Source organism: Hesperophylax consimilis, chromosome 7, assembly GCF_061612785.1.
Source record: "Hesperophylax consimilis isolate HC1 chromosome 7, BYU_Hcon_1.0, whole genome shotgun sequence".
Taxonomy (NCBI): domain Eukaryota; kingdom Metazoa; phylum Arthropoda; class Insecta; order Trichoptera; family Limnephilidae; genus Hesperophylax; species Hesperophylax consimilis.
Genome location: NC_142842.1, coordinates 24,044,192 through 24,066,905, shown reverse-complemented (window position 1 = coordinate 24,066,905; position 22,714 = coordinate 24,044,192). Strand labels below are relative to the sequence as shown.

Genomic DNA, 22,714 nt, shown 5'->3' with positions numbered 1-22,714 from the left:
TTAAACCTTAGATAATGCCTGTGTAATAAGTGTTAACAACTATCTATTCTGTAAACGTATCGGTACAAAAAAATTGTTAGAACGGATAATTATCCTTAGATTTGCCAATTCTGTCCAAACTTTTCATTTTATTTGTTGTTCTGACTTCTGTTCAAATCTAACACAGTTTGAATTGAAGCCGGAGTTTTACGCGTTGTATTTACCCCAATCACCGTGCTACAGCAGAGTGCATAGATTAACGTGTATAGTTACTTCCAAGGTTGATTACAACGTTTATTATTCTTACAGCTATATCAATTTAAAGAGATCCTTTCATCCTTTCTTGTTTTTATGTATATGCTTTACTTGCAGATTTCTGTGTTAGGAACTCTTTGATACAATTAAAGGTTATTTTACTACAATTGTGTTTATTCACGTAATAATTATTAAATCTGGATTTAGCTACACTTTTTATTACCCGAGGGTTGGTAATTCTCTGTTCCCACAGGCAATTGCTACACTCTAGCGACATCTGTCGGACTCTGGAATAAGCTTTGACTAGTGCCATCTATCGCTTGAATACCCAACTTATTACCATACATCACACTTGTGTACGGGTGGAGTAAAAAAATAATTTAATTTAACAATAATTTTGTATTTGTTGTAGGGTCTCCAGGGGTGACAACGATTTTTTTATTTTCCATAGACCAAGGAAAGTTAATAACATAGTAATATTGTTGCTAGAGACGTGGCTTTGAAGCTGAATAGTCGTTGCTCTAATTATTTTTTTTTTAATTTACCACAATCGGCGTGCACAAATAAATTCAAACGTATCCTCTTAAAAATAATTTGCCTGTACGCAATATATTTTATTTGTACGACATAATAAACAATAATCTATTCAATCAATTTTTTATAATATTATTATTCTCTGTTCGGACCATTATCAAACATTATTGCTAACTCATGTGTGGCAGGGTTATTTTGCACAGGACATTTTCAAAATTGACGAACAACAAATTATACAATTTATCTAAAGAAACATCACTATCTCAATGAGAATTATTTTTTCATAAGTTCCTCGGGTAGGAAGGTACCACAGTATTAAAAAATGGGAATATTGAAGTATACACGACGATTTCACATGTGAAAAAGAATACTTTACCATTACAACGGCCACCATATTAAAAAGGAAACGGTACGTAAAAAAATTTACTGAGAGACGAAATGCAAATAACTACGGCATCCTTATTTGATTAAAAATCAGGCGAGACTGGAGAATATAATATGGGACCTGTCATAAAAAAAATTAAGGATTATCTGGCTGTTCAGTTCAGGTCACCAAACGCCAACGATTCAATTCGGACAGTTAGTTCTCAACAAAGCGATACTAATATAATCTGCCACTCTAGGACGAGATGCAAATAGTAATTTATTTATTGCATAAATCTTTTTTTTTTCATAAAAATCAACCTTACTAGGACTAATCCTGAATCGAGGTTTACAATTTAAATTTGAGTGAAGCAAACGTCGAGTAATCACAAACAAAAAGTAATACTACATAAAAACACAAAATACTTATTTAACTATTATTCCCAAGAAGAAACAACTAGAAAATAAAGACAGCTAGGGCGACATTCCGTTTTTAGTAAATGGGACTTATATAAAATCTTATTATTTTAAAAATGACAAGGATGAAAAAATATTAAAACAATCGTCTGTCAATACAAAACAACTTAACTAACTTTTTAAAATTTAACGTTGGAATTGGTAAACTTAATATGATTTAGAAGAATACTAAATATAAGTGGTGCTTGATATAAATAGTTTCTCTGACGAAAATAATTTTTAGTATGTACCGCCACAAAGTTCAATTCAGAGCCAATTCTAGTTGCATGCGTTTGATATGTTCATTTTGCAAATTTGAAATTGATCAAAAAACGACAAAGTATTTGAGTGATATATATATAGTGAATTTGGCAGCCATCTCTGGTCTGGAGCCCCTAAATACCTGAAAAAAACCCTTGACTCTGTGCAGAAACGGGCGGTCCGTTTGATAGATTCCCCAATCTTAACAAACGGACTGCAATCTTTAGAGCACAGGCGTCAGGTAGGTATGCTGTCCTTGTTCTATCGGTATTACAATGGAAGATGCTCTGAGGAACTAGCGTCATTGATCCCTTCGGCACCGGTGCGTAGTCGGGATACACGCCAAACGCGCGCCCAACATTTGTACACAGTTGACACTTGTCACATGAGAACGGGTCGCTTCTACGACTCGTTCTTAAGTTCAACAGCTCGGCTGTGGAACGAACTGCCGGCCTCTGTGTTTCCTCCCTCCTACAACATGGGACTCTTCAAGACCCATGTTCACTCCTTCCTCTCCACAAAAAGACCCTCCACACAGCATCCCCAAAGATGACATAGGCCCTGAGGGAAATTATTTTCTTCAGGGCCTCCTGTGTGGAGTAAATATTTAAAAAAAAAAAAAAAAAAAAAATCTATTTTATACACATTATATTCCTCATGAAATAGGTTGGATGGATAACAGTTATTTTTTAACAAAACTTTTAGGATCAATTATTGAGTAATATTTAGTGGTTCTATATTGGAATTTACACACGATCCCCAGCATACTATGTTGTAAAAAAGGCAAGATTGGACTAAGGTTAAATAGACAGTTTTGAAGTGAAACTTCTTTACCCGCGTCATGCAATTTCGAGTACCGGAGTAAAACCAACTCATGACCGAAACGAAAATGCGGGACCGATTAAAGTTCATTTGATCTAGTCAAAGTTTTGAAGTAAAATATAAATGCTTCTTAGCTCATCTCGACAACTGGCGTTGGTGGTGTAATGGTCAGCGTAGTTGCTTTCCAAGCAGTTGATCCGAGTTCGATTCTCGGCCATCGCACATAATTTTTTTGTTTTTAACGCCTTTTTTTTTTTCAATGGTTGACCATAATATCAATCCACTAAGTAATATTTTAGGCCTGTAGCATACTTGAAAAGTTAAAGAATGATATAAAATTTTTTATGATGTTAACGATAAAAAAATAAAAAAAAACATAAAATTACCATAAAAAATGGGCCAACGGCACGCGGTGTTCCCAAGCGGTCACCCATCCAAGTACTGACCGCGCCCAATGTTGCTTAACTTCGGTGATCGGACGAGAACCGGTGTGTTCAACATGGTATGGTCGTTGGCAAACGCTAAACAATATTAATTTCTATTCTACCTGCCAATAAATATATGAAAATTAGTATAAAAAAGCCCTAATAATACTGAAAACATTAGCAAGGTGTGTGCGACGTTGATAAAAATAATCATTACATACGCGCTTGAAAAAGATCGTAATTACATCCATAACTTTGCAGGAATTTTTTTTTTCAATGGTTGACCATAATATCAATCCACTAAGTAATATTTTAGGCCTGTAGCATACTTGAAAAGTTAAAGAATTTTATGATATTATTAATGATAGTAACGATAAAAAAATAAAAAAAAACATGAAATTACCATAAAAAATGGGCCAACGGCACGCGGTGTTCCCAAGCGGTCACCCATCCAAGTACTGACCGCGCCCAATGTTGCTTAACTTCGGTGATCGGACGAGAACCGGTGTGTTCAACATGGTATGGTCGTTGGCAAACGCTAAACAATATTAATTTCTACTCTACCTGCCAATAAATATATGAAAATTAGTATAAAAAAGCCCTAATAATACTGAAAACATTAGCAAGGTGTGTGCGACGTTGATAAAAATAATCATTACATACGCGCTTGAAAAAGATCGTAATTACATCCATAACTTTGCAGGAATTTTTTTTTTCAATGGTTGACCATAATATCAATCCACTAAGTAATATTTTAGGCCTGTAGCATACTTGAAAAGTTAAAGAATTTTATGATATTATTAATGATAGTAACGATAAAAAAATAAAAAAAAACATGAAATTACCATAAAAAATGGGCCAACGGCACGCGGTGTTCCCAAGCGGTCACCCATCCAAGTACTGACCGCGCCCAATGTTGCTTAACTTCGGTGATCGGACGAGAACCGGTGTGTTCAACATGGTATGGTCGTTGGCAAACGCTAAACAATATTAATTTCTACTCTACCTGCCAATAAATATATGAAAATTAGTATAAAAAAGCCCTAATAATAAGAGAGAAGAATACTAGAAGTTTCACTTCTGTCTTGCGTAGGCTTGACACACCCACTTTTTTTATTTTCTCTTTGTCCAATATGTGTTGAAGTTCTTTAAAAATAAATGAAAGTCTCCTGATATTCTTTGTTAATATATCGATTTGGTCATTTCATCTTTAAAATATCAATCGTTACACCTAGATTCTAAGTGGTTCAGTGTACACATTCCAAGGGGGTGGCAATTACAACTATGCAGACAATTGTGAATAATTAGATGTCGAAAGACTTTTTGATAATATGCTAAATGTTACATATTTAGTTTTTATTGTATTCAATGTTAAGATGCTATAAGTTAGTAACTCTTTACTGCTCTTAATCCCAAGTCACATTTGTTAAAAGCATCTCTCCGGGTTTTGAAAGCAGTATCGTCTGCGAAACTAAGAATGTTACCTGGAATATATATTATACACAGACTTAATGTAGATTACAAACAATATTAGTCCAAGAAAACTACCTTGCGGAACCCCGAAAGAGATTGATTTGCTAATGCTTAAATGAGATCTCTAATGTTTGCGTTCTATCACTTATATATGATGTGAACCAGCCTAGTGCTGTACTGTTATACAATGCCAAAATAAGATCATTTTTTGAGGCGTAATTCATGAGAAACCACGAACATTTATAATGTATCAATTTTTTTGGTCGAGTGCTCCAAAGCGTCGGATTTTCACCGGCGACATGGGTTCAATACTGTGCTAGAAGAGTCCCTCATAAAGATACAAGCAACATTTACGGTTTATAATGATGGTAGTAGGAGAAATTTAAATCTTTTCGGGTTCTTCATAAACTGGGAAGGTTTGCCTTTCTTTATAAACATAAATTTATATAAAAATAAATTAAAATACTACACTGGGGGATGAATTTTTTCTCCATTTTCCCATAAGCGAGTCGCTTTACGGATTCGTTGTATTATGACAGTACACAACTGGCGTTACGTCTGCTTTACTGGGGAGAGGAAATTGAAAGTACGTGGTTAACGTCGGGGCTGGCGCCACGTTTAACGTTAGATACGTCGTCGATCTTCAGCAACGTATTATATTTTCCCTGGGTTCTTTTCGCAAGCCGCAAGGCGTTTATTTAATGGGAGCTATTTTGGCATAGTAAATTCATATAATTTAACATATCATTACAGGAAAGATGAAAAGATTAGACCAGTTAAAATAATAACATATTATAAAAAAATTTACTCGCATTTTATTACATCCTTACACCTCAGTTACATATGTAATTTTAGTTGTTATACATCAGTTATTATTAAATTAATTAATAATAATTAATTAAACCTAATTTTTCAATAAATTCCTTTCACATATATTATATTGTTATTAAAAATATATATATTTTTTAGGTGAAACACTATAAGAAACCCAACTATTCCCAACCAGTGCCAGTGAGACTATGACATCCCCAAATGGGGTATGTTGTTAGGCTGAAAGTAGGGCGGAGTGGAAGGAGATGGGTTAGATGAAGGTGGGTAAGTTCCTTGCTATTCATACCTGGTCACCAAACACAGCCAAAGCTATTTAAGGCAACGTTTCATTCTTGAATTGTCTTACACCAGGGCACTATTGAGAGTATTTTCCACTGTGGAACGTGCTGTTTATACACTATAATATGTTATTTAAAAATTAATAATTTGTAAAAAAACACAAATTATTGGATAAAATTAACTTGCGCACGCCGGGATTTGAACCTGCGACCTCCAGCTATTTATTTCCCTCTTACATTTTAACAAACAGATTACTGTAATGAAATTCAGCTCCCTTAACGCATCTCTAACCTTTGAATAAAATTTTCTCTAGGTATTGTTTACATTGCTTTGTTTGCGACTTCTGTTTTTTCTTTATCACAAAGAAGAAAACACGTATTATAAAATGTAAGGAGTGTCATATTACTGTTTTTGAAAAGATCTCAATTGTTTATTTTTTTGTCTTAGCAAATCCAACGTAATACTATGTAGTTTAGCAATTGTATTTTTTATGCATCTATTTGAAATTCGATGACGTTTTCTTGATTGAATGAATAGATGGATAAATGATGGAATCTCGGAAGAGGAAATTAACCCACTTCCTGACAACAAAATCATCCTGAAAACTCAGCAGATAGACTCGATGTCGATTATAATGCATTCTGTCAACTTCTATTGGTGGCCACTCATGCACACAAACACAGTATATTTTAAAAAATACGGTAGTTGATAGACGAAATAATTGTCAGTACTACCCAATTAGGATTCGGCTTAGGTTTTATCGGTGTTGACTCAGTCCCCAGGGAGGAAGGTTCAATCCCAAGTCAAGTGTTTTTTTTTTGTTTCAAAATACATATTAAATTTTCATAGCAGTTCAAAAAACTGTCCAAGGGGAAGAAAGCCCAATCTTCAATCTAGCCAAAAAAAATAATACTTTTAAATTGGTTAAAAACCGGCCAAAGAAAAAGCGCAACTTGGTCAAAAATTAAAAAAGATGTGTTTCAATTTTTTCTTAAAAATTGTTTTTAGGGGTTGATTGATCCGTTTTTTTATTTTATCTGATAGTATTATTGTCCCAGCGTCTGGACGATGTAGGCCCTCTGATTGGTCAAATTCATATTATGTGATTCGGATAAATTCTGCATTGGGGGTCTGCAGGCAAAAAATACCAATCTGCCCCTCAATTTTAAGCAACCGTAAGGTTCATTTCGGTTTGCAGGCGACTGGATACAAAAAAAATAAGACATTAAAAATTAAGACACGATTTCATACTGAAAAAGAATCGCCACATGTAATACGATATTTCTTCAAAAATATCGTTTCTCCTCATATAATTTTTGGATAATATCGAATAAAATATGTTTTAGAAAGTTTATAATCCATTGGATTAATTAAATTACAGTGAAAATTATCCACAATTACGTGATTACGTTTGACGTTTGACGAAAAAAGCACGCGTTCATTCAATATGGCCGGCAATAGCTGGCCGACACAGAGCGCACCTCTGGCGGTGTAAAAACTAACCAAATAACTGGCGCGAATATTTAAATATGCAAAATTACTTGACCATTAAGCGTTTCATAAGAAGATTTCTTCTGGAAGTTTATTTAAACTTTGCAATGGCATTTTTCATTATTATTTATATTTTTTTTTGCTTATTAATTATATCTGATTTTATATTGACATGTTTTATAATTTCTAAAATTTAAAAATTATTTATTTGCGATGCTTTAATCCTGATTGTTTATTTATATCTTAAGAAATAGGGTAAAAATACCGTTTGAAGATAATATGTTTAATTTTTTTATTTAGTATTTCAACTTTCAATTTATTAGAATTTATTAAATGTTATTTGTCTTATGAATATATTGTTTTATGCAATTTTTTTTTCGGGTCTTAAAATACTTCACACGGGATATAAAGCATCACAAATAAATAATTTCGAAATTTTAGAAATAAGAGAACATGTTTATAAAAGTAGATATAATTAACAAGAATTTTTTTTATAAACTCTCTTTTAAATATTTTCCCACTTAACTGGTCTTTCATATTGAAATTCCTAATTCGTATAAACCCAGCCTACTCTTACCCCCCCCCCCTCCTTTCACTTCTTTTTTCCAATTGTAATCTATATTTAATTTTTGACTTTGGTGTATACTTCGTTCATGAAACATGTATTGGTTGTATATAATAAAGTGATGTTAAAAAAGTTATTTGTTTTTTAATAAAATAAAGTTTAATAGGATAACATTATTTTATCTATTTCCATTGTATATCAATGCATACGTACATAATAAAATGTAAACATTATATTTATTTATTAATTGGACAATTTGCATAGCGCCGCTTTTGTGAGATATCACCTCAGGGGCGCTATATTGTAATAATCTACCTTTATATATAGATTTTTACTCTCCTGATGAAGGTGTATATATATTCTAACTTTAAACTTTATTAGATACAGTAACAGTTTTAGGTAAAGAATTACCACCAGTTGGAGTAAAATTTACACCTTTTAATTAAACCGACTGTTAATCTCATCGCACAATTACCCTCCTTTTATCCATAAACACGGGTACAATTAATCAATATGTAATAATCTATTATTTCAGTCAACTTTGTTATAACTATCTTTGATTGTTGTGACAAACTATACGATATTGATTCAACTTATAGACATTGCCGGTTGTAACACATATTTAAGCACTGCAAGTCTCCTATGAGCAAATTATATTAGGTACCATAACAGTTAATATCAGTGCCGTGCAAGAAGTGCCGCCCGCAGGGCCTAGCAGCAAAAACCCGCGGAGCGGGTTTTTAACTGCTAGTTTTTATTTATTCTTAAATATATTTGTATTATTAACGTATAGTATATTGTCCTCCACGCTAGGAGTTCACCTGTGTTAAGCTTATATTTGATATCTCTTGATCAAATATTATATTTCAGATGAATTAAATGTTTTAAGTACTACGTATTACAGAAAAATGTTATGATTTAAGCTTTATGTTAAAATTTACGAATCAATAATGTTATCATTCCTTGAAAACTGTTTGCATGCAATATGTATACGAAAGCTAAAATAAATAAATGTTGTAAGAAGCAAAATAATTCGTTGGTTTTGGAAGAAAGAAAGCATAAACTGAAATTGCGAACGATGTTTTATTTCATTTGAGATGATACAAGAAGCTAAATAAGATCAGAAAAGCGAAACCCTGTTTTGTATTCTATCGTGGTACAATAATTGAAGGATTTCATCCGCATTAATCGAACAAATTGTTACGTGAAATTCTTTATTGTTTTCTCTATAAAAAATGAATGATAAAAGAAAGAACGAAATTTATAAAGACTCTTTTTCTCTCCATAAAGCACACATTATTTTACTTTTTATTCAATCCTCACATTTCTGTTACCTATTCATATAATTTTTTTAAGACCTCTTAATAATGTGTAAACAGAATCTTAAAAAAAACTCTTAGATTATAATCAAATGCATCAAAATATTTATTTACAATTTGTTAACATATTTTTAACCTTCGGAACGCCGAGCCCCTGTCACCTACAACCTCCGTCTAAACGTCTCCGTATACGCGGGGCTCGAAATGCGCCTGGTGATTCTACTTTCGTAATAACTTCATAGATTTTAGCGAATTATTTTTTTGTAAATAACCAGATAATGCTTTTTTATACTAATAAAAATAGTATATAATCTACCATATGTAGTTAAGACGGAATAGAAATGAAAAATTCACGGAAGTGTTATTTTTACTATTTCATGTCATCAAAAAATATGTATTTTTGTTATTTGTTTTTGGGGTGTTATGCCGTGTTTCCCTAACTCCTTCTTGAGCCAACGTTTCGGACAACATTGCGGTGTCCATCATCAGGGCAGATGTGTTATTTTGTTAAAATAACACATCTGCCCTGATGATGGACACTGCAATGTTGTCCGAAACGTTGACTAAAGAAGGAGTTAGCGAAACACGACACAACACCCCAAAAACAAATAACAAAAATACTTTTGGCCGTGAAAATTTTAAATCATATTTAAAAAATATGTAGTATAAGATATTCGAAAATATTTTTGAAGTTATACTATATTTCAATAAAGCTAAATAAGTGTTTTTCATAATAAAAAATAAAGAAAACACACAAAAAACTACACAAACTGCGCTTTTGGTTGGCGAGTCGAATAATAATGCAGAAGTAACATTGTTATTATTTTTAAATGGCTACTTTTTAGGAAACGAAAAGCAAGAACTTTTACCTCATTGTTTATTTTATAATCAATCGAATAAATTTTTTTTTAGAAAGCTACGAAAATTACTACTATGCGAAATCCCTTTAAAAGAAGCAGGTTTGTTTCGAATGTGCTTATCGGTCACGGCGGCGTTCGACGGGCACAAATATTTTGTAGTGGACAGGCACTTCTTAAACCAAAGAGTTAAAAACCCACAATAATAAATCAAATATTAACTCTTTTAAAAAAACAATTTTACATCATATTCAAGTAAATCTGTAATTTTATAAATGCTTTTTACAATAGTTAAATCTTATCAGTAGATCTGACTGATTTTAAAATGTCATAATAAAATATGAAGCCTGTAATATTAAAGACCTAAAACTAATCAGTACCTATGATCGTGATAAAATAAAATGAAAATCTAATCTTCAAGCTTAAAAACAAAGCACACTGAAATATTAAGACATCAAACTTATTAAAACACCTCCGTATAGTGCTGTTATTATTTTTATAGAACATTATAAGAATAGGTACACACAGTTCACCTTCCTAGCGCCAATGTTTCCTGCTGATAAATATGTAAATGTAATAACCAAATTCATATTCATACTGTTATGTTGTCTATTTTTCACGTTTAATGGCCTCGTATTACTGGGGGGATGTCGTACCCTCTGAACCGCGAAGAAGAGATGCTGAGCTAAGCCGAAGTATCTGTCAACGCCAACCACTAAATTTATATAAAATGATACATTTATGTGGATTTTTCAATTCTCAATTTTGGAATTGTTTATCCCGTAGGTGAATAGAATTCCAACGTTTTAATTTTACTGTTCTTTTCTTTTGTGAAATGGCATTTTACATTAATGATTTCACTGTGATATTGGGATGGTAGAATATTAGCCAAGATACTGTAATTAATGCAATGTTTTATATCATATGAAAGGTGATGACGAAGACAGATTGGACAATATTGCATGTTCTTATATACCTACATAGTTTTCCCTGCTTAGTTCTGTCTCATACAATACATCTTTCGCACGCTCATTACATGAAAGAGCAAGCTTTCTAGCATTTTAGTTAATGTTCCAACTCTAATCACAATACGAAGAGAATTTTCATAAAGATATGTACAAAAAATACTTGCACATTCAATAATAGCAAAATCAACGCGTGGGGTCAATAAAATAAAATACATTAAAAAAATTTGAAGAAACCAGTGATTTCAAAACTTTTCATATATTTATTTTTTAAACGGTTCTGTAAACAAAATTGTTTATTTTATATATAAAAAATACTTATATAAATTAAATGAATATCTTCATCCATAATTGCAAATTCACTTCGTGGCATCATTTTAAGCTTGGATATGTTTGGAGCAGATTTGTTGGCGCCTGAGGCTTCAACTCATAAACGCGCCCCCGCAATAATGTGAATTTTTTTCACCATTTTCGTGAACGCGTAAAATTGCTGTTATATTTTCCCCTTACTTTAACCATGATCATATTAGGGTGGGAAAAAAGTCTTAGTCTCGTATATTTGTAGGCCATGAAATTTGCGTAGCAACGATGATCAGTAGTGGCTACACTTTTTTGACTCGCTTTGTTAATAGGATATAAAAACTAGCTTAGTTTCATAAGATAAACATAATTGTCATGATCGACCAGTTTGTCAATAATTAAACCATAGGTCACAATCATTTAAATTGGGATACACGCAAATGGACCCCCCCATTTGCTTCAAGTCATTATCAACATTCAGGCGCTCCGTAAATGACATAATACACCCAACACAGATTGTGTGTATACAATTATTAGTTATAGTAGACAATATTACTAATTACTTTTATTGAGGTATGTAGATAGAATCCACGTTCCTTTTTTGACAGAATTAATATTTTGAGATAATATTAGAATTTATATCATCCGATATAATGTGACGAAAAGAACTGATCGGAGTAAATAATAAAATCAAGCACAAATGGAGAACTAAGGCAGCAGTACATAAACGGGTATCAGCAGATCTAGCTTCGGAAAGAAATACCCTTTGCTTATCGCGAATTCCGGACTTTTTTTATTTTTATATAACACCTTACAAGAGCGCCCCTGTCTGCACAGTATAAAGACAGAAATATAACGCCACCCGGTTGCTGGGCAGAGTTCTGAGGCAGTTTAAGTTGGGGGCTGTAGAAAAGGCTTCATCGCGGGTCTCGAAGAGGTCCTTATTATATGAAAGAGGAAAAACAGACTGTGGTAAGAAATTTTACCTATTTGACGAGGATTTTAGCGCATTAGTCAATCTTCTAAAGAAAAAAAATTAAAACTCATTTGACTTTAATAGATTTGGGAAAATTCAATATTCACAGGCCTAACGAAAAAAAACTACAAGTTAGTTGTCTAACAAGTTAGGGAACCTCTGAATTAAACCATAAGTTTAGTGATGATGGGACAGAGATGAAACCATGATTATCAAGGAATTAATTATTTTAACAAGTGTGTGAAAAATCATTATAGTTTTATGAAGATGAAATTATGTTTTTTTAAATATATTTGTTTCACGAGCCTTTAAAAAAAATTTCAAATGTTAGTAAACCTGAAAAATTACGAATCTATCCAATAACATTATACAAATTAAAAAGTTATTTTCTTACAAATCGAACACAAAATGTAGCCACGCTTTTGAAAAGGATAGTCATTCAAAGAATGATATGAATGAAATAGCTTACATTAACGGCTCGCTAAAGTATGTCCATCACTGTCCAGTGAAACCATGCTCGCTGCCTCAGTAACGGATCTTCACTATATTAATTCATGTAAGAATCTGCCAAACATAAAAAAAATGAAATACACATTTCAAATAAAGAACTACGAAATAATAAAATAATTTCGGTACCTACTTTATCACTTGTCTAATATGGTATAATCAGTTTCCATTCAGAAAATAAGAAGTTGAATAATTTTACGTACCAATGCACAGACAACAGAAAATTGTAAGTGTCGTATTCATTTATTAGGAACAGATTTTTACGGTATTCGGATATATCATACCTGAAATCAGTCAATTCTGCTGCCCCGGCTTTGGGTTCTCTACTGGGACTCTGTGGGGATCCGTTATAATAATTGATCCATTATTGAACCCCATAAATGTTTCTTGTTAAAAGGTTTCCCTTAGGAATTCAAAATAGATTGACTGAATCAACAAGTTTGGTATGAGCGTAGGAATTCAAACCGAGCTGACTGCATTTTTGTAATACATCGATATGAATTTTAATGTTGTTTTTGTGAATCAATGAATGCAAATCTTGGAAGTGGAAATTAACCTACTTTCCGACATCTGATCGAGCTGAAACTCGTCAGATAGACTCGTTGTCAATGACAATGCATCATAAATTATACACACTCACTTGGACATGTATGCATTTTTCTGAAATTGCAAATATTACAGCAATTAATATATGAAATAAATGTCAGTTCTACCCAATTGGGATATGGCACAGTTGTCAGCATGATTGACTCCAGTCTCTGGGGAGGAAGCAAAATCCTCGTTCAATGCCATTTTTTTATGTTTTAAATTTTCTTTAACTTCACAGTAGTTAGTTAAAGAGATGGTCCTTGAGGAGGAACGTTCAACACTCATTAAAGCAAAAAAAATAGAAACTGGCCACTATTGGCCGAATTGGCCGACTCAAGAGATAGCGCAACTAGATCGAAAATTGAAAATAGATGTATCGCAGTAAAAACTTTAATTTTTACGGGTTAGAATTTTGAAGTGGGCGTGGCCATGTGTCTAAAGCAAGTTCAATTTGTCCTTACTTCTGGGGAAATTGATTAAACGTTTACAAATATTTATGTTCTCTCTTGAACAGATAATCAATTTCAGTAGCCTGCATGGGGCCAAGAAGTCAATTTATCTTATGTTAATTGGAGACATCAGTTTTCTTGCAAATCAGTTAAAACCGTAATATATAAGCCATCTGGGGGTAACGCAGATTAACTATGGGTGTGATTCTGAATTATGAGGGAAGAGTTAAAAAAATGAATATTTTCGTTATTTCACAATTTACCTATTTAAAATAAGATAAAGTATATTTGCGGCACGTTCCAGAGTGGAAGATTCTGTCAGTATCGCACTAAACAACCATTCAAAATTGAAACGTTGCTAGAAATGGCTTTGGCCGTGTTTGGTTACTAGATCTGAATAGCCTGGTACTTTCTCATTTTCCTTTCCCCATCCATTCCCTTACTCATAACCTTCAACCTCACAGCATACCCCAATTGGGGATGCCATAGTCTCACTGGCTCCAAACGGTTGGAACTCTTATTCGGTTTCTCATAAATTTTCAGTTTTTGTTTTTCACACAACCTACTCAATTTTTTTACATGATTATTTTTTCTAACCGAAATTAGTGCCTTGGTGGGATTATCAGAGGAGTTGTAAAGGTTTTCTGATCAAAAATTCGTGTAATTCGTTAAATTAATACACTGTTTTAATTAATTATTGACGTCAAGGGTTCTGAAGTGAACGTTTCCCAAAGCTGTCAAATATTTTCATTTTAACAAATTTTTACTAGTTTAACTCGTTTCAGATATCGCCAAATAATTTGAATTCAACAAGTACACTCTTTGTGGTCGCTACTTGCTAATACTGTACACTTCCCATGAACATTATGAAAACAGTCATCAAAGTTAAAACGGTTTAATAACTTTAAATATTTACCGATCGAAAGCGCTATTTATTATGTCGCAGCGCAGAAGCGTTTAATTTACACGGGGCGAGGTTGGCCTATATTTAAAGTCTGCTGAAAGTTGAAGTTTCTGCTAAATGAGTTCCAAACCAGCATAATTATTTTCAGCCTCCATTTTAATATACCTCGACGAAGTATTTGAGAGTTTTGCGGTGGGAATCATTAGCATTTCATAATTGCTCTCTTGTTGGATGAAGATCTGTTTGTTGTTGAGCCATTACATACCTCATTTCAAACTCCCCAAGACCTTGAGTTTTAAAATTACTTATTAGTTATAAGGATAATTTCCATAGCGCCGTTTTTTGCAGAAAAATAACCTCAAGGGCGCTTAGCAAAAAAATTAACATTTTATCATTATTATCTCTCGTTATTTATCGATCATTTTATAAACAACTTAATTTGCCACATTATACAATAAAATCATAACCGAAAATGAGTTCGTAAATAGGAGATTTTGAACTTTAAAGAAGTTTTCATAGGCTTTTACATTATTTTTTCTGGGCTTATAAAAAGCTTTATCTAAAAAATACTCGATTATTTTAAAGGCTAAGATGTATTCTACTCGCAGTATTTAATTAAAGCATCTGAAACATTACTAAGCGACCAAATTTTCAAACCAAAAACACATGATTTTGCATTACTACGTATGGAATCGCCTTAAAAAAAATTTTTTCATCGTTTTTAATAATTTTATATCACTTTTTAAAAGTGTGTTGAATAGTCACTGTGTTGAGTTACCATGGAACCGGTTTGAAAAATTTCAATATTTTTTGATTAAATGGTGGTGAAAACAAAGTTATTTATTTTATTATTTTCAACTAATAACTTACAGCTGAGATTTATAAGTATTGATTTAGAATGAAAATTATTAACTAGTGACTTACAAATAAGACTTACAACTGAAATTTGTGACTGACATCTAAGATTTATAGCTAGTGACTTACAATTAAGATTTGTAATTAGTGACTTAAATCTAATTACATAGCTATCTATGATCAAGTAGGTCTTAATACTTAAAAAAGACCTTGTTCTTAATTTGTTGAAATATTTAGAATACTTTTTTTACTGAAATGATACAGTTAAAATCGATCATTCTATTAATACAACTGAAGCGCTTTTGAAGTTATTTTTCAACAAAATGGCGCTACAGAAATCATTTATTATTTATTATTGTTATATCTTACGCTACGATGCTTTGAGTTCATTAAAGTCTTTAGATGTTAAATGATCGTTGGCCATCAATATATTTAGTCACAAAAATAATAAGTTACCCTTTCTATTATGGAAGAAACTGGGGACTAGGTTCATCATCAACACAGATCAACAAAACTTTAAAAAGGATAGACTCGTGTCAAACGACTTTATATGACAATGTATTCAATGCGTATTAAAAATAATATTGTTGATGTCATCAGTTTCATCTCCACTTTTTGACAAAGTAAAAAAAAATGCAGCCAGTCTATGCAAAAAATATCAACGTTTCGATGTTTTTTACCTTAACTCCACTCATTTCATCTTTGAGGTTGTGGGGGATCTTTTTTAAGAAGAGGAAGGAGTTAACATGGATCTCGCAGAGAAACACAGATGCCGGTAGACCGTTCCACAGCCGAGCTGTTGAAATTAAGGAAGAGTCGTAGAAACGATCCTTTTTCATATGCACAAATGTTGAGAAGGTGTTTGGCGTATTTTCTGACAGTTCCTCGGAGCATCTTTCTTTAGTAGAACAAGGACAGTATTCCCACTTGACGCCTATGCTCTAAACCCGTTTTTTTATCATAGTGAAATGTCGTTTCTGCATAGTCAAGGATTTTTCAAGTGTGGTCACACTTGCAGCCTCAGTTGTACACTAGCATCTGCAGATCCTGTACGCTCACGTTGGCTTCGATGGAGCCCACCATGGCTGAGCTGGTCACTTACAGTTACACCAAGAATATCTATCAGAAGATTAAACACAGTTTCCATCATAAAACTGCAAAAATTTACATTTAATTTACACTATCTTTGCAACACGTCAAAATAACTGTAAGGTGGTATGGAAAATTATGAAGAAAATGCGATAATGTGACTATGTTATGATTAAAAATTGTTGTATTATTGTAGAAAGCAATAACTTTGTGGTTTGATATATTTAATAAAAATAAAACACCTAAAAAGTTCAGAACTTATTGTTTTTCTTTTTCTTGTCATTTGTATGAGGTTTTTTATCCAGCTAAGAATTTTTCCTCATAAAACTCATTAATGTAATATAAAATCAGTCAAGTAAATACAACCATCAGATGGTGATAGTAATAAGGCCAAATGAGCCGTAGTACTAGTCAGCTAGAAACATGAAGGGTATTGTTATAAGCCCTAGCTAGTAAGAGGATTACGAAAGAATCCATAAAATCAAAAAAAAAAAAAAAATCAGTTATTTGTTTAAAACCACGATTTTTTTATTAATTTATTGACCGACCGGTTTCGTTGAGATCAAACATCATCATGGTGCAAATTAATACTGGAATATTAATTAGCAGTATTGATTTGCACCCTGACGATGTTTTAGCTAAACGAAACCGGTTGGTCGATAAATTAATAAGAAATCGTGATTTTAGACAAAAAAAACTGTTTTATTTTTTATTAAAAATGGTTATTATCGATGGTTTTTTCCGGCACGAGAGGAAATATGACTAAAGTGTTTTTTATTAAATGATATAGCTCAAGGTTCGTCAGGGCTTATAGGGCAATTATATCAACAGTTGATATAATAAGCCCTGACGAAGCTTGAGCTAAGCGAAACCTGGTTGGCTGTTAATATTAATTCATAATAAAAGTGGTGTTTTACAAAGTGTATTTTTTCATTTAATATATAATGTCACATCACAAAGTGTTTGCTTCCTTCGATAAAAAAAGTGTTTCTTGCTTACTAAATTTCCTTTCTCTGCTGTCAAATAAACAAATCTGCTTATTGAAGATAGCACAAATGTTCACCTTTCGTTCCTCTCATCCTCTCACGCTGTCACATCTCCTAATCCTAATTCATAATCATTTGCACCTCTGAGAATATTCTCTATCATTAAATGGCACAGTTGTAAAATTCTAGGTGTTAAAAAATGTGTTATTAAATCGTTGATTACTGTTGTTGAAGTCGCATTTTTCATGAGTCATTGGTTGTTAAATGGCTGAGATTGTTAATGTTCTGCGAACAATCTCTCGGCACATATTAAATTATAGCGCGGCGTTATGGTTCATGCCCCATTTCCGTATGTTACGACCTCATATAGATTTTCGTAACGGTTCTCTCGTACAGTCTAGGTACCTTTACCACGATTGCACAGGGTTGGCAGTATCTTGACGTAAAATAAGTTAGCAAATACAGACTTTAGATGATGTGCATCTGTTTATAAAAATGTATTTTCAACAATCAAATGTAACAGCCTGACGGCCAGCATAGTCCAGTGGTAACGCATTGGACTGCCATTCAGAAGGTCGCGGGTTCGAACCCGGCGTGCGCAAATAAATTTTATTTGATTAATTTGTGTTATTTCACAATTAATTAATTAAAATTAATTAAAATAATATATAGTATATTTGCGGCACGTTCCAGAGTGGAATATACTACCAGTATCGCCCTGGTGTAAGACCACCATTCAGAATTGAAACGTTGCTCCAAATGGCTTTAGCCGTGTTTAGTGACTAGATCTGAATAGCCAGGTACTTCCCCACCTTCCTCTTTCCCTTCCCCACTTACCTTCAGCCTCACAACATCCCCCGATTGGGGATGCCATAGTCTCACTGGCTCCAGACGGGAGCAGTTGGGACTCTTGTGAGGTATTCAATATAAAAAATAAAAATATAAAAATATTCTGTTCTTAAAATCCATGTAAAGGCCTGGCTATGCGTGAAAAGCATATTAAATATAATTATAAATAACTACCATTCAGAATCAAAACATAAATCGATCATCAAGAAGAACAAAAGAAGTGAATTGTTGGCGTGCTTCGTGATCCAAATATTTGCCTAATCAAGGCTTAAATTTCCAATACAAAACTGTGCTTACGAAATTCAAATGGGATGGAGATAGATGATGTCAGGCAAAAGTGAGATGGAGCACTGGGCAATTTGGCCAAATATCTGTCATTTCCAATTTGTATGGAAGGCACCTATAGTTTTCTTTTTTATTACATGCTTGAAACCGTGTTTATTGACTGGATCGAAATAGCTACAAGAAAGACATACTCGCTAAAATGACATGTTTGTTTTTGTTTTTGAATATGGCGTTGTTGACGTCACACCTGCCAACTTCGGTGACAGCCGTCTTACCTGCCAGTAGCGTTTACGACGTTATAATTACATTGTGGCCATTGTTTTTTTATTTAAGTTCTTTAAAATCAACAATAATTAATAAAACATTAAAATTATACACTTTTAGCAGGAAAAATATCAATTATTATTTTTTTTTTGTAAACTTATGTTTAAGACAAGATTTTTTATGCATAGCACAAAGGGTAACAATTATTTTTTTATAAGCAATAATTATTAGCCTGAAACACTCATCCACATTGAAAAATCTCCTGATAAAAGATACATGACGCCAACGGGACATGAACCCGTGCCCTTTCCGTGACAGCTCTGACCACTGTGCTATGGCGGCTTATCTCTTATCCGCGAAATAATTCAATATATACTCGTGTTTCATTCAACAATTACTGTTTATTACATTTTTTCACCTGAAAACAACCAACTTTATTTTATATGAGAAAGGCATTGTAAGTGCTAACTCTCTTACTAGATGGCGTCGAGACAAATTGTCTACATTTTTTTTGGTGAAAAAAAAAAAAAAAAAAAATTGAAAAATATCCTTTAAATCTTCCGCACATTTTTTATGGTATTCATAGTTTGTGTAAATACCCCATTAGCAACGAGTTTCATTTAGGATAGTAATTAATTAGGCTTTAATATAATGGCAAATGTTTCATTGTCTTGTTGTCCGCCTGTATCTGAGTTAATAAGTGACGATGTGACGGTAAGCAGATATACATTTCCAGGTGTATTTTATCAATTCGGGAGGCGGGTATGGGTACCGCCGCCCCGGGAGCCGTTCATTGGATAACCAACACTCCTGCTATAGGCTACCCCAAATGGTTCGCTACGTTTGGTGACTCAGCAGGAGTACCCGGTTTCATGGGGTGAGGTTTGTATAGGTCTAGGCGACCCTCAGATTCCTACATACCCATCTTACCTTTTTTCCTTCCTAGAATTTCATCTCCTTCCTTTTCATAAAAAGACCCTCCGCACAGCATTCCCAAAGATGACATAAGCCTCATAAGTGAAGCTAATGACCAAAAACACATAATTTAAAAATTGGCAAAAGCCAATATTTCGCGAAAGCCCGTGCGAGGCCAAAAGCTCGCTGTTCTACTTCAAATAAAGCTACATTTCCGTACAGCGTGGACATGACTGCAGCTGACAGGGGGTGTGACGAGCAAACGTCCAACGCTGGACCATGTTAATTTATCAATCGATGACAAGTCTTTGTGACCGGTCACCTTTATTTAAAGGTAAACAATTCACCGAGGATACACTGCAGGTAATTTACTACATGATAATATAAACTTTGTATTTCCGTGGTTCTCTTCATGACAAAAAGTTTGAAATAATGTGCTTTAAACAGTCTTAGGATGGGTCGTTTCAGAGAATTTGAACAGTTCTGTAAATTTCAAAGATAATTTTCAAGTTCTGTAAATGATTTTTTAAACAATTCGTCCTAAGGATAGGTTGTTTCGTAGAATTTGAACAATTCATCATATTTCAACGTTCCTTTTCGTGTTCTGTTAAAGCCCTTTTAAAGTTCTGTTTTTATATAATTAAAATTTAGTTACTTGACAAAACTGAAATAGTAACAGAATTTGAAAAGAACTTTTACAGAACTTGAAAATTAAGTTTGAAATTTGAAGAACTGTTCAAATTCTTTGAATTAGTGTCGTACTCTCCCATCTCTCATTAAATGTAGTACCAAAAGGTAGAATGAATACAATTCAGCTTTATTAACGAACAACACGGTCAAGTATTTTGAGATATATTTCACATGCGTCGGGTTTTCATCCCGGCTTTGCGGATCCAATCCTCTGATCCTATGATCCTTCAACATCGCACAAGCAAAATTTTCCGCATGTAATGATGAAAGTAGGAGGAATTAAAAATATTTTAAGGTTGTTCGCAACCCGGTAATGTTAGTCGTTTTGAGTTTCTTAACAAAAAAAGTTTCTAATACGTCTTACATAACTTAAACCAAATGAATTTGACTTTGAATAATAACTCTTTTAAGTAGTTGGACTAATCAATCCTGCTTAGCGTAGATTTGTTTGATGGGAAATCAACCCTAGTCGAGAATATCACGCGATGCTACACAGAGCAGTTAGGTTATTTTAAAACAGATGTATAATCGTTATACTGTAACATGATAAACGTTTAGTTTCGTGGGTCATTTCGGCTAACAAATCCCGATGTTTACGACCTTTGTTCACGGTTATTTTAGCTAAATATATTAAACTAGTTAATATCACACAAAATTGACCTTTGCGCTCAATATAGTAGCGACCCCTGGAATTATCGGTTCGCACATTAACTAAGAGCATAAAATTGCTACTATGTATATTCTATATTTTTTATAAACCTCTTCAACACGTTATAAAGCTGTCTTCTAAAGCAGCAAAAACTGATGAATTGAGTTCTTGTGTCATGAAATTTAAATATCTTTTTTTTCTGTAATTTCTATGTCAACTTAGCAATTTTCAGCTCCAATCATTAACCGTATAATTTTAACCCTTTTAACAATAGATAAATAGTTCGGGACAAAATGTATATTTTTTCATTTTTACAATGAAATGATTTATCGAGTAAAATTGTAAAATCGAATCGTTGAAGACAATATTAACCACTGTAGAACGAAAAATGTGAAACAGAGAAGACAGAAAAAGCGACCGATTCTTTTCTGTTATTTCTGTTTCATGTGTTTCGTTTGAGAATTGTTAATATTGTCTTCAATGATTAAATATTAATTTTTAATTAAATCCAACAATTTGTTTTTAACCACGAGTTTTTATTATTTTCACATCAACTGGTTTCGCTTAGATCAAGTTTAGTCAGGATATAAATAATAACTATAATTATTATTTTAATTAAAATATAATGTCTAACCACAAAGTAATTTGTTCCTAAGAAAAAAAAAAGATTTTTAATTTTTTCAATATACCTAATTGAATTATATTTATTTATTTGTAATATTCACGTCTTTCGTCTTTCACTTAATATAACTTATAGTATAAGACATAAACTTTAATAAAAAATTAATTACGCAATAAAATAGAGCCCTTATGGACGTTTAAAACAGTTAAGGATATTAAAAAGAAGATAAGATTAAAATATGTAAACAACAAAGCAAAATGAGATCCTCTTTAAGTAATACAATATTGGAATGTCAAAAAATATTTACTCACATGTGTAACTAACTTAAGATGAGGTACACTGTAAATGCTTATGGGAAGATATATGATTATGTTCAAAAGAAAATGTTTTCAAAAAAGAAACCAATAAAGACGTAATACTATGAATAAATAAATTTTAGACTGAACCACATAAAGTTAAAATAATTAAGTTTTATCTAAAATAAATTTTCAAATACAATTAAATTTTTGATTTTAAAGGAGTTCAGATACACTATACTGACCTTCCAATAACGTTCCACGCCACAACCAAAGCAAATATAACGCAAGACAAAATAAAAAATATAGGCTAGTGTAGAGTAACTTCAGCGGCAATAGCAAAGGCACTTTATATCTTATTAATTATTTAAAATAATTACTCTCAGTAAACAATAAGTCCATACCTAGAATCGCGTGTGCGTTCTAGCAACTTGCTTCTATAACTACAATTTTATTACACAAAACTCTCCGAGGTGGACGAAATATCTTTGTCAAAAATTGTGTCTAGAACATTCGGCTTCTATCATAAACATTTCTTTAATCTCTGTCCCTAAAAATATCTGCTTCTAGCCTCCGTGAGGTAAGAAAAGATAATAAAATTTAAGAAACAAAAAA

General features: G+C 32.7%; 1 protein-coding gene and 3 non-coding genes across 7 annotated transcripts in view; all 4 read right to left on the bottom strand.

The window, feature by feature from the left end:
- Positions 1–22,714, bottom strand: part of LOC149422517 (methanethiol oxidase) — a 475,124-nt gene that overhangs the window by 271,277 nt on the left and 181,133 nt on the right. The window lies entirely within an intron of this gene.
- On the bottom strand, positions 3,068–3,186 carry LOC149422521 (5S ribosomal RNA). Its single transcript, XR_016302447.1, has one exon. It is a non-coding gene; the product is annotated as a 5S ribosomal RNA (ribosomal RNA).
- On the bottom strand, positions 3,510–3,628 carry LOC149422520 (5S ribosomal RNA). The gene has a single exon (XR_016302446.1). It is a non-coding gene; the product is annotated as a 5S ribosomal RNA (ribosomal RNA).
- LOC149422519 (5S ribosomal RNA) lies at positions 3,952–4,070 on the bottom strand. Its single transcript, XR_016302445.1, has one exon. It is a non-coding gene; the product is annotated as a 5S ribosomal RNA (ribosomal RNA).